This window comes from Arachis hypogaea, chromosome 10, assembly GCF_003086295.3.
Source record: "Arachis hypogaea cultivar Tifrunner chromosome 10, arahy.Tifrunner.gnm2.J5K5, whole genome shotgun sequence".
Classification (NCBI taxonomy): Eukaryota; Viridiplantae; Streptophyta; class Magnoliopsida; order Fabales; family Fabaceae; genus Arachis; species Arachis hypogaea.
This window is the reverse complement of record NC_092045.1, coordinates 47,589,542-47,605,515: the sequence shown is the minus strand read 5'-3', so window position 1 is coordinate 47,605,515 and position 15,974 is coordinate 47,589,542. Positions and strand designations below refer to the sequence as shown.

Sequence of the window (15,974 nt, the reverse complement as noted above, 5' to 3'; positions counted from 1 at the left end):
TTTCAAGGTGATGTTCTTATCATCACCAAAGCTGATTGATCTTCATCAATTTAGCTCTTGAATGCAATGTTCTGCTGAAGCTTGACTGACCATGTCTAATTCCTTTAGACTGAAGCTTTAGACTAACATTGCATGATTCCTGGAATTCTCATTAAGAATTTTGATACCTTTATTTTATTCTTCCACTTAATTTTCGAAAAAAAAAGCAAAAAAAAATTTTTACAAAGTCATAAAATCCAAAAATATTTCTCGTTTGAGTATAGTGTCTCATGTTAAGTTTGGTGTCAATTGCATGCATTCATTCATGTGTCTTAGTGATCTTCAAGATGTTCTTGATGATTTCTTACTCTAATCTTTAAATTCTCTTGACTTGAGTGTTTTGTGTGTCTCATATGCATTATCATTAGTGTCAGAAGTATACAAACTGCTAAGTTTGGTGTAACAACCCCGATTTTCGAGTACGCGAGATCTTTTCTGAAAATACGGAGAAATCCGGAAGATCCGTAAAGGGAACACCTCTGTTATATCATCAAGCATCTCAGTCCTCATTATCATTATGTCATCCTTAAGCTAGAACCTCCTTTCAGGCAAGCTCGATAATGCAATCGCGAAGAACCTAGTTTTTGAACCGTATCGGTTGGCAGTTTTGATTCTGATTCTCGTAAATAGTCTTTGTTTGACGAACCGGACTCGATTCATGAGAGGATAGAGATAATAGTATAATATTATCATTATATTAGTATTAGAAAATGCTTGAATGATATTATAAGGTTACCTGGTCTGTTTATGTTAAAAACAGAAAATCGGTTTAACCGGGTTTATGGTTTACTGGTGCAGCTTAGCACCAGCACTCTCTAATGACTTTAGCAATGCTAAGGCCTCATCATTCATGTTTTATTCTTATAATAAATATGTTACTAGTGTCATTTATGCTAGTAGCTCAGAAAATAATTTTTAGAGATGTTTTTACGAGTGTTCCGATACACCTAGTTTTAGTAGTTGTACACCAGAGATATTTTAATATTATTTTAATCCACCTCCAAGCCAACCAATCACAACTCACCCTACACCCCCAAAACCCCCAAGGCTGCCTCATTTGCTCATTGTGGCCGAAAATCACCAAGAGAAAAAGGAGAGAAAGTTCTTGGTTCATAAATCTTCAGAGCTTGATTTCTTCTGAACTAAAACTCAACTCAAAACTCCGATTTCACCAAAATGATCCTCCCTTCTTCCTCTACATAACCATGTGACTTATCAAGGCTGGAAATAAGGTGAGATGGCTGTCTCCCTCCCCCTTCAATTCGGTTTTCAAGGGAAACCATGTAAACATGTGTTTTCTTGATGTTTTTCCTTAGGAATCATGCTTAACTTGACTTGAGGGCCAAGAAACGTGAATTTCCAGCAAGTCTAAGGTGAGATATCTCTTCCTAACATGCTGAGTGAGATTTGGTCAGTTGAGAGTTTTTGGATTTAAAGTTGTTCTTGATGTGATTTAGGAGGAAAAAGTGCTTAAGGACCACCTGAAAGTTTGATTGAATTAGGAGCAGCAAAACCAGGTAGGGTTTGATGAATTTAATCTTGATTGATTGTGTTTGAGTTGTGTAATTATGATATGGTTTGGCTGTGCTTGAAATTGATTGTTTATATGAGTGATTCTTGTTGAAAGTTTGTTGAAAATTTGATGAAATTTGATGATATTTAAGCTATGAATGTTGTTCTTGAGGGCTGCTGGAAAACGAAACCCTAGGCCTTAAATTGGGGTTCAATTTGTGTTAAAATCATGTAGAAAAGATGGGGTTTTAGTGGCTGGGAATTTATTTTGAATTTTGGTAAAAATCGGTTGCTGAAAAGATTGAAAAACGGGTAAAAACAGAGAAAGAATTTGAAGAATTTATGAAGAACATGAAGAACACTTTGAGTGTGGTGAAGAACATTGAAGAACACCTTTTAGATCTTAGAAAGGGCAAGGAAGTAATTATTTTGGTGTTTAAGGGGTTATTTGGTAATTTCTGAAAGTTAGGGTGGTTAAAGTAGAAATATTAAAAGTTACTGGGGTAAAAAGTGAATTTTAAAGGTTAAAGGTTAAAGTAAAGTTAATTTTCGAAAATATATTAATAAAATAATATATAATAATAAAATATTAAATAATAATATTTAATTAAAAATAATATTTTAATAAAAATAATAAAATAATGCAAAAAAGGCAGTTTTCTGTAAAAGCTTTAGAAAGACAACTTTAAATGCAGAATCTCATAATTACCTTCATAAAACACTTAGGGAGTGATAAGAACATATTAGTGAGGCAAAGATAAATAAAAGATAAAAAGTTGAAGAAAAGATAAGAATTGAAGAAAAAGTCTGTAAAGTTTTAATAACAGAAGAACAGACAGAGACTAGCGAACGAACTAGGGCAACATAGTTAGTCCTCGAGTTGCGACTAGGGTTAGGTATTATATGAAAAGTTAAACTGTTTCAGTATAGACTTAATGAACCTATACTTGGGACAGGCAAACTATTCATACCGAGATTTACATAAGCTTTAAATACATATGTTAAGCAGAGAAAATAGTAACCAGAGCAGAATAAAGTAACACAAAGAACATAGTAACCAGAACAGAGTAAAGAGATACGAAGGGAAAAGATTAATATGATAAAGAGAAATGATTTGAGCCAAGCTTTTGTACAAGTGAAAGATGTAAACTTTGTACAGGATGATTGAACAAAGAAAGAGAGAGGTATTGTATATGAATATGTAATTAGAGATGAATAACGAGAATGATAACTTATGATGATAATTACACTGATTCTTTTGAGGAAAGGTATTTAGTTTATGAAATTGTTAGCAAGGACGTGGGTTTTGTCCCGCTTGCATATTTATGATTATAAAAGAGAACAAAAAGCAGAGGACCTGTTGAAAGGTCATTTGTTGCTTGAGGCAACCCAAGAGATATTTATTTGTCGCTTGAGGCAACCCAAGAGATGTGTTTATTCATTTGTTGCGTTATGGCAACTCCTGAGATATTTGTGTGATGATCTGCTGCGTGAAGGCAGTCAGATAGATGGTGGTACGACCACTGAGAACGCTTTCCTGCGGTACAGATCCATGTTTTAATTCTGTAAGGCAGAGGGGTTATTTCCTGCTACAGAAGTACCGTGACCAACTGTTCCATTTTTGTAGTGGCAGAGGGGTTATTTCCTGTATACAGAAGGTGTGTCGGCATACATCCCTGCAGTGGCAGATGTGTTATTTCCTGTATGCAGTGGACCCTGTGGTGGCAGAGGGGTTATTTCCTGTACACAGGGGTATAGCCAATAGGAAAGCCTTATCCAGACAGAGGTTGCTGGATAACGTCGGGAGCGGGTTAGTAACCGACAGATGAGCTCATTACCTGCACTAGGGCTAGACATGCATCATACTTGGTTGTGCATTTTCTCTATTATGATTGTTGCATGAATGTATGCTTTCTCTGTTTGTATTCTATTCTCTGTGTTTGTGTCTGTGTTTTACTTTCTTGTATTTTTCTGTTTGTGATCTTTTTCTGTTTTCTTTATTCTCTCTATTTATCTGTCTTCTGTTTACTACTTCTCTATATTCTGCTATTAGTCTGCTAAACAACACAAAAATTAATGAACGTAACTAATAACCCCGACCCTACTAAGAACTCCCCAGTTCTTACCCCTTCTCTCTCCCTTCCCCTTCAGATGGAAGTAAGAGTACCTTACCGTAGTTTGTTGATGATGGTTCTGCAACGAGGATTCTGCTCTAGATAGTCTTCTGAGTCTAGGGTGAATATCATTCTCTATTTATATTGTATATACTATGAGACCAGCCAACGTCTGCACCCCGGTCGTATGCGCACTTTAACCTAAATCCTGTGTACGAGATTCCTATTGTTTGGCTACTTCATGAGGTACCAGAGAGACGTCCTGTGGAAAAGTCTGATCGTGCAGAGGAGTAGCAGATGATGTTCTATCTTTTGATAACGTTCCACCTGACTTGAGTTGTGAAGACTTAGAACGTATTTTCCCTCGCTTTAGTAGTTTAGAGGGACTAGGTGAGTATAGAGTCTAGGCTAGCCTAGGCGCCAGCTTAGGGACTTTCTGAACAGGTCAGGGCCTAGGATGTTGTATGTATATATATGTACATAGTTATTATCTAGCTATATCTAGGGGTGTTCTAACTAAAGGTCTATACTCTAACAAAGGCTGGATAAATGAATGTTGCTAGCTACTCATGATGTATTTATGTGTGGTTGTTTATAACTGTTTTATCTGTTATTACTTGTGAATTGATTATGAGTGATTCCGTCTATTAATTCAAACGTTTAAAAAAAAATACTTCGCAAATTAACTACGTTTTTAACAACGAATCAAGCTCATATGATAAATAATAGGTAATAATTAAGAGGACAAATTGGTAGCGCTCAGTTTTCGGTATGATCTAGACATATTGAAAATTGGGTCGTTACAATTTGGTATCAGAGCAGTTCGTTCCCAATAGAGCCTGGGGAGTGGACTGACTATGCTTCGTTGCATACTCTGCTTGTGTGTTTCATGCTGTTAGGGTATCTTTAAGATACATTTGGCATGAATGTCTATGAGTGCTCATTTTGGAAATGTTCGTGCCTTACTTGAGATATTAAGACTGATCACCTTAATGTTGATTGTTTGGTGCGGATAGGACCTTAATGACTGCGAATAGGCATAGTTTAATCGAGCTTCGAACGATGAATCGATGCGAGGCACAGCTATCCTCATAGCTGTTATGATCTCCATGGCCATAGCTATGTTAGATTTGGATGCTGTAAGGAACGAATGCTTGTTTCACTTGTGGGGAAGTTGGACACTTGGCGAGGAATTGCCCAAAAGAATTTTTCGGAATCCAGTGCGAACCCAGCAACAAGGCCGAGTGTTTGCCATGACTGCTGATGATGCTATGCAACCAAACGCCCTGATCCAAGGTCAGTGTTATGTCAAAAATCGATTTCTAACTGTACTGTATGACTCGGGTGTATCACATTCCTTTATTTCTTTAACTGTTGCTCGTGAGTTGGGACTAGATTTTTCTGAGTTGAACTTTGATCTAATTATCCATACACCTGCATCTCAAAATGTTTTGACTGGTTTAGTGTGCCTGCAAGTACCGTTCACTATTAGGAACAGAACTTTTATACATGATCTAATCTGTTTGCCTCTATGTGGTTTAGAAGTTATTCGAGGATTAGATTTGTTGTCCAAGTATCATGTTTTCCTGGATTTCCTTGAAAGAACAGCTGTTATTCCGTCTGATAGTTTAGATATTAAACCATTTCTGTCTCATACTTTATATCTGAATTCCGTAAGAGTTACCTTAGATGGGAGTGATTGTGAGGGGTACGTTCTGTTAGCGGCTAGCTCGAATGACAGTGAATTCAGCTTAGAATGAATCCGAGTGGCGAAGGAATTTCCTGATGTTTTCCCAGACGACATACCTGAATTTCCTCCTCAGACAGTATTGAACTAGTACCTGGAACCGGACCAATTTCCATAGCACCGTACCGGATGTCACCACTAGAACGTGCAGAGTTGAGGAAGCAATTGGATGAGCTACTTGGAACGAAATTTATTTGTCCCAGTGCATCACCTTGGGGAGCTCCAGTATTACTAGTAACGAAGAAGGATGGTGGAATGAGACTCTGCATAGATTACCGACAGTTAAATAAAGTCACTATCAAGAACAAGTATCCACTTCCACGGATAGATGATTTGATGGATCAGTTGAAAGGTGCAACTGTGTTCTCGAAGATTGATTTGCGATCGGGCTATCACCAGATTCGAGTAAAAGAATCAGATATATCGAAGACTGCATTTAGAACTCGATATGGTCACTATGAGTATACGGTTATGTCGTTTGGACTATTAATGCTCCTGCAATTTTCATGGATTACATGAATCGTATTTTTCGTCCGTACCTTGATCGGTTCGTAGTAGTTTTCATAGACGATATTCTCATCTATTCGAAGACAGAAAGAGAGCATGAAGAGTATCTAACGACTGTATTGCGGAATTTGAGGACCTTAAGTTGACTATGACTGAGACGTCAAGTGGAGTCCGTCTGGCCCAATTGCATATAACACCAGATTTTAAGATTAGTATTCAGCAAGCACAAACACAGGATCCAGAAATGGTGAAGATGCTGAGACGGATGAAACTAGAGGAACCAGAAGCTAAAAAACAAGATCATAGTAGTCTCTGGAGGTACAAGAACAGGATTTATGTGCCTAGCTCTGGGGATTTACGACGGAGAATTCTTGTAGAAGCTCATCAAAGTAGATTCTCCATGCATCCTGGAGTGACGAAGATGTATCGAGATTTGAAACAAATGTTCTGGTCGCCGGACTTAAAGAAAGAAGTAGCTGATTATGTCTCAAAATGTTTAACCTGCCAGAAGGTGAAGGTGGAACATCAAAAGTCGTCAGGAACCCTGCAACCCTTAGAAATACCACAATGGAAATGGGAGCAAATTTCTATGGATTTTGTCACAGAATTGCCAAGGACCTCAACTGGACACGATGCCATCTCGGTAATTGTGGACAGGTTGACAAAGTCAGCGCACTTCCTTCCGATTCGAGTTTACTATACTTTAGAAAGGCTGGAACGAATATATATTCAAGGAATCGTATGACTACATGGGATACCTTCATACATTGTCTCAGATCGAGTTTCGAGGTTTACTACTAGATTTTGGGGAGCTTTTCAGAAAGCGTTGGAGACAGAATTGCACACGAGTATAGCATACTATCCTCAGATAGACGGACAATCAGAGCAGATAATCCAGACGTTAGAAGACATGTTACGATCATGTATGATAGACAACCAAAGCAGCTGGGATAAGTATTTGCGGTTGATCGAATTTGTCTATAACAACAGTTGCCAATAAAGTATCGGGATGGCACCATATGAAGCTCTCTACGAAAGGAGATGTCGGACACCATTGTGTTGGAATAACGATGGAGAAGCTAGTGTCTTAGGTCCAAACTTAGTGTAAGAAACTACTAAGAAGATAAATGAGATTCGTCAGAAGAGCCAGACAGCACAAAGCCGTCAAAAGAGCAATGCCGATAATAGACGCAGACCCTTAGAGTTTAGTGATGGAAACCGTGTCTTTCTAGAAGTAACTTCGATTACTAGAATAGGTAGAGCCCTTAAGACTAAAAAAAAAACTTAACCCACGATATATAGAACCTTTCCAAATACTTAAAAGAGTCGGTCTAGTAGATTATCAAATAGTCCTTCCTCCTTATTTATCAAACCTTCATGATGTTTTTCATGTCTCACAACTTAAGAAATATATTCCCGATGAGAGTCACATTTTACAACCAGAAACAGTACAGTTATGAAATCATTTGACATATCAAGCATCACCGGTTCAGATCGTAGAAAGAAGTGATAAGCAGCTAAGAGGCAAGACTGTTCGCTTAGTCAAAGAAACATGAGAACCAAGGGGAGAAGAAGAGCACACTTGGGAACTAGAAGATAAGATGAAAGCTAATTACCCGCGTCTATTCCTAGGTAACTGAAATTTTGAGGGCAAAATTTTCTTTAAGGAGGGTAGAATGTAACAACCCCGATTTTCGAGTACGCGAGATCTTTTCTGAAAATACGGAGAAATCCGGAAGATCAGTAAAGGGAACACCTCTGTTATATCATCAAGCATCTCAGTCCTCGTTATCATTATGTCATCCTTAAGCTAGAACCTCCTTTGAGGCAAGCTCGATAATGCAATCGCGAAGAACCTAGTTTTTGAACCGTATCGGTTGGCAGTTTTGATTCTGATTCTCGTAAATAGTCTTTGTTTGACGAACCGGACTCGATTCATGAGAGGATAGAGATAATAGTATAATATTATCATTATATTAGTATTAGAAAATGCTTGAATGATATTATAAGGTTACCTGGTCTATTTTTGTTAAAAACAGAAAATCGGTTTAACCGGGTTTATGGTTTACTGGTGCAGCTTAGCACCAGCACTCTCTAATGACTTTAGCAATGCTAAGGCCTCATTATTCATGTTTTATTCTTATAATAAATATGTTACTAGTGTCATTTATGCTAGTAGCTCAGAAAATAATTTTTAGAGATGTTTTTACGAGTGTTCTGATACACCTAGTTTTAGTAGTTGTAAACCAGAGATATTTTAATATTATTTTAATCCACCTCCAAGCCAACCAATCACAACTCACCCTACACCCCCAAAACCCCCAAGGCTGCCTCATTTGCTCATTGTGGCCGAAAATCACCAAGAGAAAAAGGAGAGAAAGTTCTTGGTTCATAAATCTTCAGAGCTTGATTTCTTCTGAACTAAAACTCAAATCAAAACTCCGATTTCACCAAAATGATCCTCTCTTCTTCCTCTACATAACCATGTGACTTATCAAGGCTGGAAATAAGGTGAGATGGCTGTCTCCCTCCCCCTTCAATTCGGTTTTCAAGGAAAACCATGTATACATGTATTTTCTTGATGTTTTTCCTTAGGAATCATGCTTAACTTGACTTGAGGGCCAAGAAACGTGAATTTCCAGCAAGTCTAAGGTGAGATATCTCTTCCTAACATGCTGAGGGAGATTTGGTCAGTTGAGAGTTTTTGGATTTAAAGTTGTTCTTGATGTGATTTAGGAGGAAAAAGTGCTTAAGGACCACCTGAAAGTTTGATTGAATTAGGAGCAGCAAAACCAGGTAGGGTTTGATGAATTTAATCTTGATTGATTGTGTTTGAGTTGTGTAATTATGATATGGTTTGGCTGTGCTTGAAATTGATTGTTTATATGAGTGATTCTTGTTGAAAGTTTGTTGAAAATTTGATGAAATTTGATGATATTTAAGCTATGAATGTTGTTCTTGAGGGCTGCTGGAAAACGAAACCCTAGGCCTTAAATTGGGGTTCAATTTGTGTTAAAATCATGTAGAAAAGATGGGGTTTTAGTGGCTGGGAATTTATTTTGAATTTTGGTAAAAATCGGTTGCTGAAAAGATTGAAAAACGGGTAAAAACAGAGAAAGAATTTGAAGAATTTATGAAGAACATGAAGAACACTTTGAGTGTGGTGAAGAACATTGAAGAACACCTTTTAGATCTTAGAAAGGGCAAGGAAGTAATTATTTTGGTGTTTAAGGGGTTATTTGGTAATTTCTGAAAGTTAGGGTGGTTAAAGTAGAAATATTAAAAGTTACTGGGGTAAAAAGTGAATTTTAAAGGTTAAAGGTTAAAGTAAAGTTAATTTTCGAAAATATATTAATAAAATAATATATAATAATAAAATATTAAATAATAATATTTAATTAAAAATAATATTTTAATAAAAATAATAAAATAATGCAAAAAAGGCAGTTTTCTGTAAAAGCTTTAGAAAGACAACTTTAAATGCAGAATCTCATAATTACCTTCATAAAACACTTAGGGAGTGATAAGAACATATTAGTGAGGCAAAGATAAATAAAAGATAAAAAGTTGAAGAAAAGATAAGAATTGAAGAAAAAGTCTGTAAAGTTTTAATAACAGAAGAACAGACAGAGACTAGCGAACGAACTAGGGCAACATAGTTAGTCCTCGAGTTGCGACTAGGGTTAGGTATTATATGAAAAGTTAAACTGTTTCAGTATAGACTTAATGAACCTATACTTGGGACAGGCAAACTATTCATACCGAGATTTACATAAGCTTTAAATACATACGTTAAGCAGAGAAAAGAGTAATCAGAGCAGAATAAAGTAACACAGAGAACATAGTAACCAGAACAGAGTAAAGAGATACGAAGGGAAAAGATTAATATGATAAAGAGAAATGATTTGAGCCAAGCTTTTGTACAAGTGAAAGATGTAAACTTTGTACAGGATGATTGAACAAAGAAAGAGAGAGGTATTGTATATGAATATGTAATTAGAGATGAATAACGAGAATGATAACTTATGATGATAATTACACTGATTCTTTTGAGGAAAGGTATTTAGTTTATGAAATTGTTAGCAAGGACGTGGGTTTTGTCCCGCTTGCATATTTATGATTATAAAAGAGAACAAAAAGCAGAGGACCTGTTGAAAGGTCATTTGTTGCTTGAGGCAACCCAAGAGATATTTATTTGTCGCTTGAGGCAACCCAAGAGATGTGTTTATTCATTTGTTGCGTTATGGCAACTCCTGAGATATTTGTGTGATGATCTGCTGCGTGAAGGCAGTCAGATAGATGGTGGTACGACCACTGAGAACGCTTTCCTGCGGTACAGATCCATGTTTTAATTCTGTAAGGCAGAGGGGTTATTTCCTGCTACAGAAGTACCGTGACCACCTGTTCCATTTCTGTAGTGGCAGAGGGGTTATTTCCTGTATACAGAAGGTGTGTCAGCATACATCCCTGTAGTGGCAGATGTGTTATTTCCTGTATGCAGTGGACCCTGTGGTGGCAGAGGGGTTATTTCCTGTACACAGGGGTATAGCCAATAGGAAAGCCTTATCCAGACAGAGGTTGCTGGATAACGTCGGGAGCGGGTTAGTAACCGACAGATGAGCTCATTACCTGCACTAGGGCTAGACATGCATCATACTTGGTTGTGCATTTTCTCTATTATGATTGTTGCATGAATGTATGCTTTCTCTGTTTGTATTCTATTCTCTGTGTTTGTGTCTGTGTTTTACTTTCTTGTATTTTTCTGTTTGTGATCTTTTTCTGTTTTTTTATTCTCTCTATTTATCTGTCTTCTGTTTACTACTTCTCTATATTCTGCTATTAGTCTGCTAAACAACACAAAAATTAATGAACGTAACTAATAACCCCGACCCTACTAAGAACTCCCCAGTTCTTACCCCTTCTCTCTCCCTTCCCCTTCAGATGGAAGTAAGAGTACCTTACCGTAGTTTGTTGATGATGGTTCTGCAACGAGGATTCTGCTCTAGATAGTCTTCTGAGTCTAGGGTGAATATCATTCTCTGTTTATATTGTATATACTGTGAGACCAGCCAATGTCTGCACCCCGGTCGTATGTGCACTTTAACCTAAATCCTGTGTACGAGATTCCTATTGTTTGGCTACTTCATGAGGTACCAGAGAGACGTCCTGTGGAAAAGTCTGATCGTGCAGAGGAGTAGCAGATGATGTTCTATCTTTTGATAACGTTCCACCTGACTTGAGTTGTGAAGACTTAAAACGTATTTTCCCTCGCTTTAGTAGTTTAGAGGGACTAGGTGAGTATAGAGTCTAGGCTAGCCTAGGCGCCAGCTTAGGGACTTTTTGAACAGGTCAGGGCCTAGGATGTTGTATGTATATATATGTACATAGTTATTATCTAGCTATATCTAGGGGTGTTCTAACTAAAGGTCTATACTCTAACAAAGGCTGGATAAATGAATGTTGCTAGCTACTCATGATGTATTTATGTGTGGTTGTTTATAACTGTTTTATCTGTTATTACTTGTGAATTGATTATGAGTGATTCCGTCTATTAATTCAAACGTTTAAAAAAAATACTTCGCAAATTAACTACGTTTTTAACAACGAATCAGGCTCATATGATAAATAATAGGTAATAATTAAGAGGACAAATTGGTAGCGCTCAGTTTTCGGTATGATCTAGACATATTGAAAATTGGGTCGTTACATTTGGTGTCTTGCATGCATTGTTATTTGATTCTTGTTGCATTTTGATTTTTCCTTATTATTAAAAATCCAAAAATATTTTTAATTTGTGTCTTCTCAAGTCAATAATACAAAGAATTAAAGATTCAGAACATACAGCAGAGGAATTACACAGAAAAAGCTGGGCGTTCAAAACGCCCAGTGAAGAAGGACAGACTGGCGTTTAAACGCCAGCCAGGGTACCTGGTTGGGCGTTTAACGCCCAAAAGGGTATAGTTTTGGGCGTTAAACGCTAGAATGTGCACCATTCTGGGCGTTTAACGCCAGGATGGCACAAGAGGGAAGATTTTGTTTTTAATGCAGATTTTTTTTCAGTTTTCAAACTTTTTCAAAATCAAATCTTTTTCAAATCATATCTTTTCAATCATGTGTTTTCAAAATCAATTTCTTTCTATTTTTAAAAATACTTGCTATCAATTAATGATTTGATTCAACATTTCAAGTATGTTACCTTTTCTGTTGAGAAAGGTTTAATGTTTGAATCATATCTTTTCTTGTTACCAAGTTTTTAATTTTCAAAATCAAATCTTTTTAAAATGTTTTTCAAATCATATCTTCTCAATCACATCTTTTTAAAACTAATCATATCTTCTTAACCACATCTTTTTCAAAATAGTTTTCAATCAAATCTTTTTGATTTCTAATTTCAAAATCTTTTTCAAAAATCACTTAATTTCTTTTCCACTTTCATTTTCGAAAATCAATTAGTGTTTTTCAAAAAATGTTTTCAAAATCTTTTACTTAATTTTCGAAAATTACTTCCCTTCTTCTCACATCCTTCTATTTATGGACTAACACTATTCCTTAATGCAAAATTCGAACTCCATCTTCTTTGATAAGTTCGAATTTTTCTACTTCTGTCTTCTACTTTTCTTTTCCTCTGACACCTAAAGGAATCTCTATACTGTGACATAGAGGATTCCACATTTTCTTGTTCCCTTATCTTTCTTATGAGCAGGAGCAAGGACAAAAGCATTCTTGTTGAGGCTGATCCTGAACCTGAAAGGACCTTGAAGAGAAAGCTAAGAGAGGCCAAAGCACAACTCTCTGTAGAGGACCTAACAGAAATCTTCAAAGAAGAAGAACCTATGGCAGCAGAAAACAACAACAATGCCAACAATGCAAGGAAGGTGCTGGGTGACTTTACTGCACCTACTCCCAACTTTTATGGGAGAAGCATCTCTATCCCTGCCATTGGAGCAAACAACTTTGAGCTTAAGCCTCAATTAGTTTCTCTAATGCAACAGAATTGCAAGTTCCATGGACTTCCATTGGAAGATCCTCATCAGTTCTTAGCTGAGTTCTTGCAAATCTGTGACACAGTCAAGACTAATGGGGTTGACCCTGAGGTCTACAGACTTATGCTATTCCCTTTTGCTGTAAGAGACAGAGCTAGAACATGGTTGGACTCTCAACCTAAGGAAAGCCTGGACTCTTGGGAAAAGCTAGTCAATGCCTTCTTGGCAAAGTTCTTTCCACCTCAAAAATTGAGTAAGCTTAGAGTGGAAGTCCAAACCTTCAGACAGAAGGAAGGAGAATCCCTCTATGAAGCTTGGGAAAGATACAAACAATTAATCAGAAAGTGTCCCTCTGATATGCTTTCTGAATGGAGCATCATAGGTATTTTCTATGATGGTCTGTCTGAACTGTCCAAGATGTCTTTGGATAGCTCTGCTGGAGGATCTCTTCATCTGAAGAAGACGCCTACAGAAGCTCAAGAGCTAATTGAAATGGTTGCAAATAACCAATTCATGTACACTTCTGAAAGAAATCCTGTGAACAATGGGACTAGTCATAAGAAAGGAGTTCTTGAGATTGACACTCTGAATGCCATATTGGCTCAGAACAAAATATTGACTCAACAAGTCAATATGATTTCTCAAAGTCTATCTGGAATGCAAAATGCACCAAGCAGTACTAAGGAGGCTTCATCTGAGGAAGAAGCTTATGATCCTGAGAACCCTTCAATGAAAGAGGTGAATTACATGGGAGAAGCCTATGGAAACACCTATAACCCTTCATGGAGAAATCATCCAAATCTCTCATGGAAGGATCAACAGAGACCTCAACAAGGTTTCAACAACAATAATGGTGGAAGAAACAGGTTTAGCAATAGCAAGCCTTTTCCATCATCTTCTCAGCAACAGACAGAGAGTTCTAAGCAGAATAACTCTGACTTAGCAACCATGGTCTCCGATCTAATCAAAACCACTCAAAGTTTCATGACTGAAACAAGATCCTCCATTAGAAATTTGGAGGCATAAGTGGGTCAGCTGAGCAAGAAAATTACTGAACTCCCTCCTAGTACTCTCCCAAGCAATACAGAAGAAAATCCAAAAGGAGAGTGCAAGGCCATCAACATGGCCGAATTTTGGGAGGAAGGAGAGGCAGTGAACGCCACTGACGAAGACCTCAATGGACGTCCACTGGCCTCCAATGAGTTCCCCAATGAGGAACCATGGGAATCTGAGGCCCAAAATGAGACCATAGAGATTCCATTGGACTTACTTCTGCCATTCATGAGCTCTGATGAGTATTCTTCCTCTGAAGAGGATGAGTATGTCACTGAAGAGCAAGTTGCTAAATACCTTGGAGCTATCATGAAGCTAAATGACAAGTTATTTGGAAATGAGACTTGGGAGGATGAACCTCCTTTGCTCACCAAAGAACTGGATGACTTGTCTAGGCAGAAACTGCCTCAAAAGAGACAGGATCTTGGGAAGTTTTTAATACCTTGTACCATAGGCACCATGACCTTCAAGAAGGCCTTGTGTGACTTAGGGTCAAGTGTAAACCTCATGCCTCTCTCTGTAATGGAGAAGTTAGGGATCTCTGAGGTGCAAGCTGCAAAAATCTCACTAGAGATGGCAGACAATTCAAGAAAACAAGCCTATGGACTTGTAGAGGATGTTCTGGTTAAAGTTGAAGACCATTACATCCCTACTGATTTCATAGTCCTAGAGACTGGGAAGTGCATGGATGAATCCATCATCCTTGGCAGACCCTTCCTAGCCACAGCAAGGGCTGTGATTGATGTTGATAGAGGAGAGTTAATCATTCAAGTGAATGAAGAATCCTTGGTGTTTAAGGCTCAAGGATATCCCTCTGTCATCATGGAGAGGAAGCATGAAGAGCTTCTCTCAAAACAGAGCCAAACAGAGCCCCCACAGTTAAACTCTAAGTTTGGTGTTGGGAGGCCACAACCAACTTCTAAGTTTGGTGTTGAACCCCCATATTCAAACTCTAAGTTTGGTGTTGGGAGGTTCCAACATAGCTCTGAGCATTTCTGAGGCTCCATGAGAGTCCTCTGTCAAGCTAATGACATTAAAGAAGCGCTTGTTGGGAGGCAACCCAATGTTTTATAATTAACTATTTTCTTTTGTTATTTTATACTTTTTTTAGGTTGATGATCATGAGAAGTCACAAAATCAATGGAAAAAGGAAAAACAGAAAGAAAAACAGGAAGAAAAACAGCACACCCTGGAGGACGCACCTACTGGCGTTTAAACGCCAGTAAGGTTAGCAGATGGGCGTTTAACGCCCAGTCTGGCACCATTCTGGGCATTTAACGCCAGAAAGGGGCACCAGACTGGCGTTAAACGCCAGAAAAGGGTAAGAAGCTGGTGTTAAACGCCAGAAATGGGCACCAGCCCGGCGTTTAACGCCAGAAATGGCTAAAAACGCAATTTTGCTTGCCATTTGGTGCAGGGATGACGTTTCCTTGACACCTCAGGATCTGTGGACCCCACAGGATCCCCACCTACCCCACCACCCTCTCTCTTTTTCACCAATCACCTCAACACCTCTTCCCCAAAAACCCTTCACCTATCAAATCCCTTCTTTCTCTTCACCACTCACATCCATCCTTCATAAAACCCCACCTACCTCACCATTCAAATTCAAACCACTTTCCCACCCAAACCCACCCTCACTTGACCGAACCTTACCCTTCCCCCTCTCCTATATAAACCCATCTTCACTTCTTCATTTTCACACAACCTAAACACCACTTCACCCCTTCTTGGCCGAAAACAAAAGCCATTCCCATCCCCTTCATTTCTTCTTCTTCTACTCTCTTCTTTCTTAATTTGCTCGAGGACGAGCAAACCTTTTAAGTTTGGTGTGGTAAAAGCATTGTTTTTTGTCTTTCCATAACCATTTATGGCATCCAAGGCCGGAGAAACCTCTAGAAAGAGGAAAGGGAAGGCAAAAGCTTCCACCTCCGAGTCATGGGAGATGGAGAGATTCATCTCAAGGGTGCATCAAGACCACTTCTATGAAGTTGTGGCCTTGAAGAAGGTGATCCCCGA

At 38.1% G+C, this 15,974-nt stretch overlaps 1 non-coding gene across 1 annotated transcript; it reads right to left on the bottom strand.

Annotated features, from left to right (window-relative positions):
• Positions 1-13,157: 13,157 nt before the first annotated feature.
• On the bottom strand, positions 13,158-13,265 carry LOC112718596 (small nucleolar RNA R71). The gene has a single exon (XR_003160929.1). It is a non-coding gene; the product is annotated as a small nucleolar RNA R71 (small nucleolar RNA).
• Positions 13,266-15,974: the final 2,709 nt, after the last annotated feature.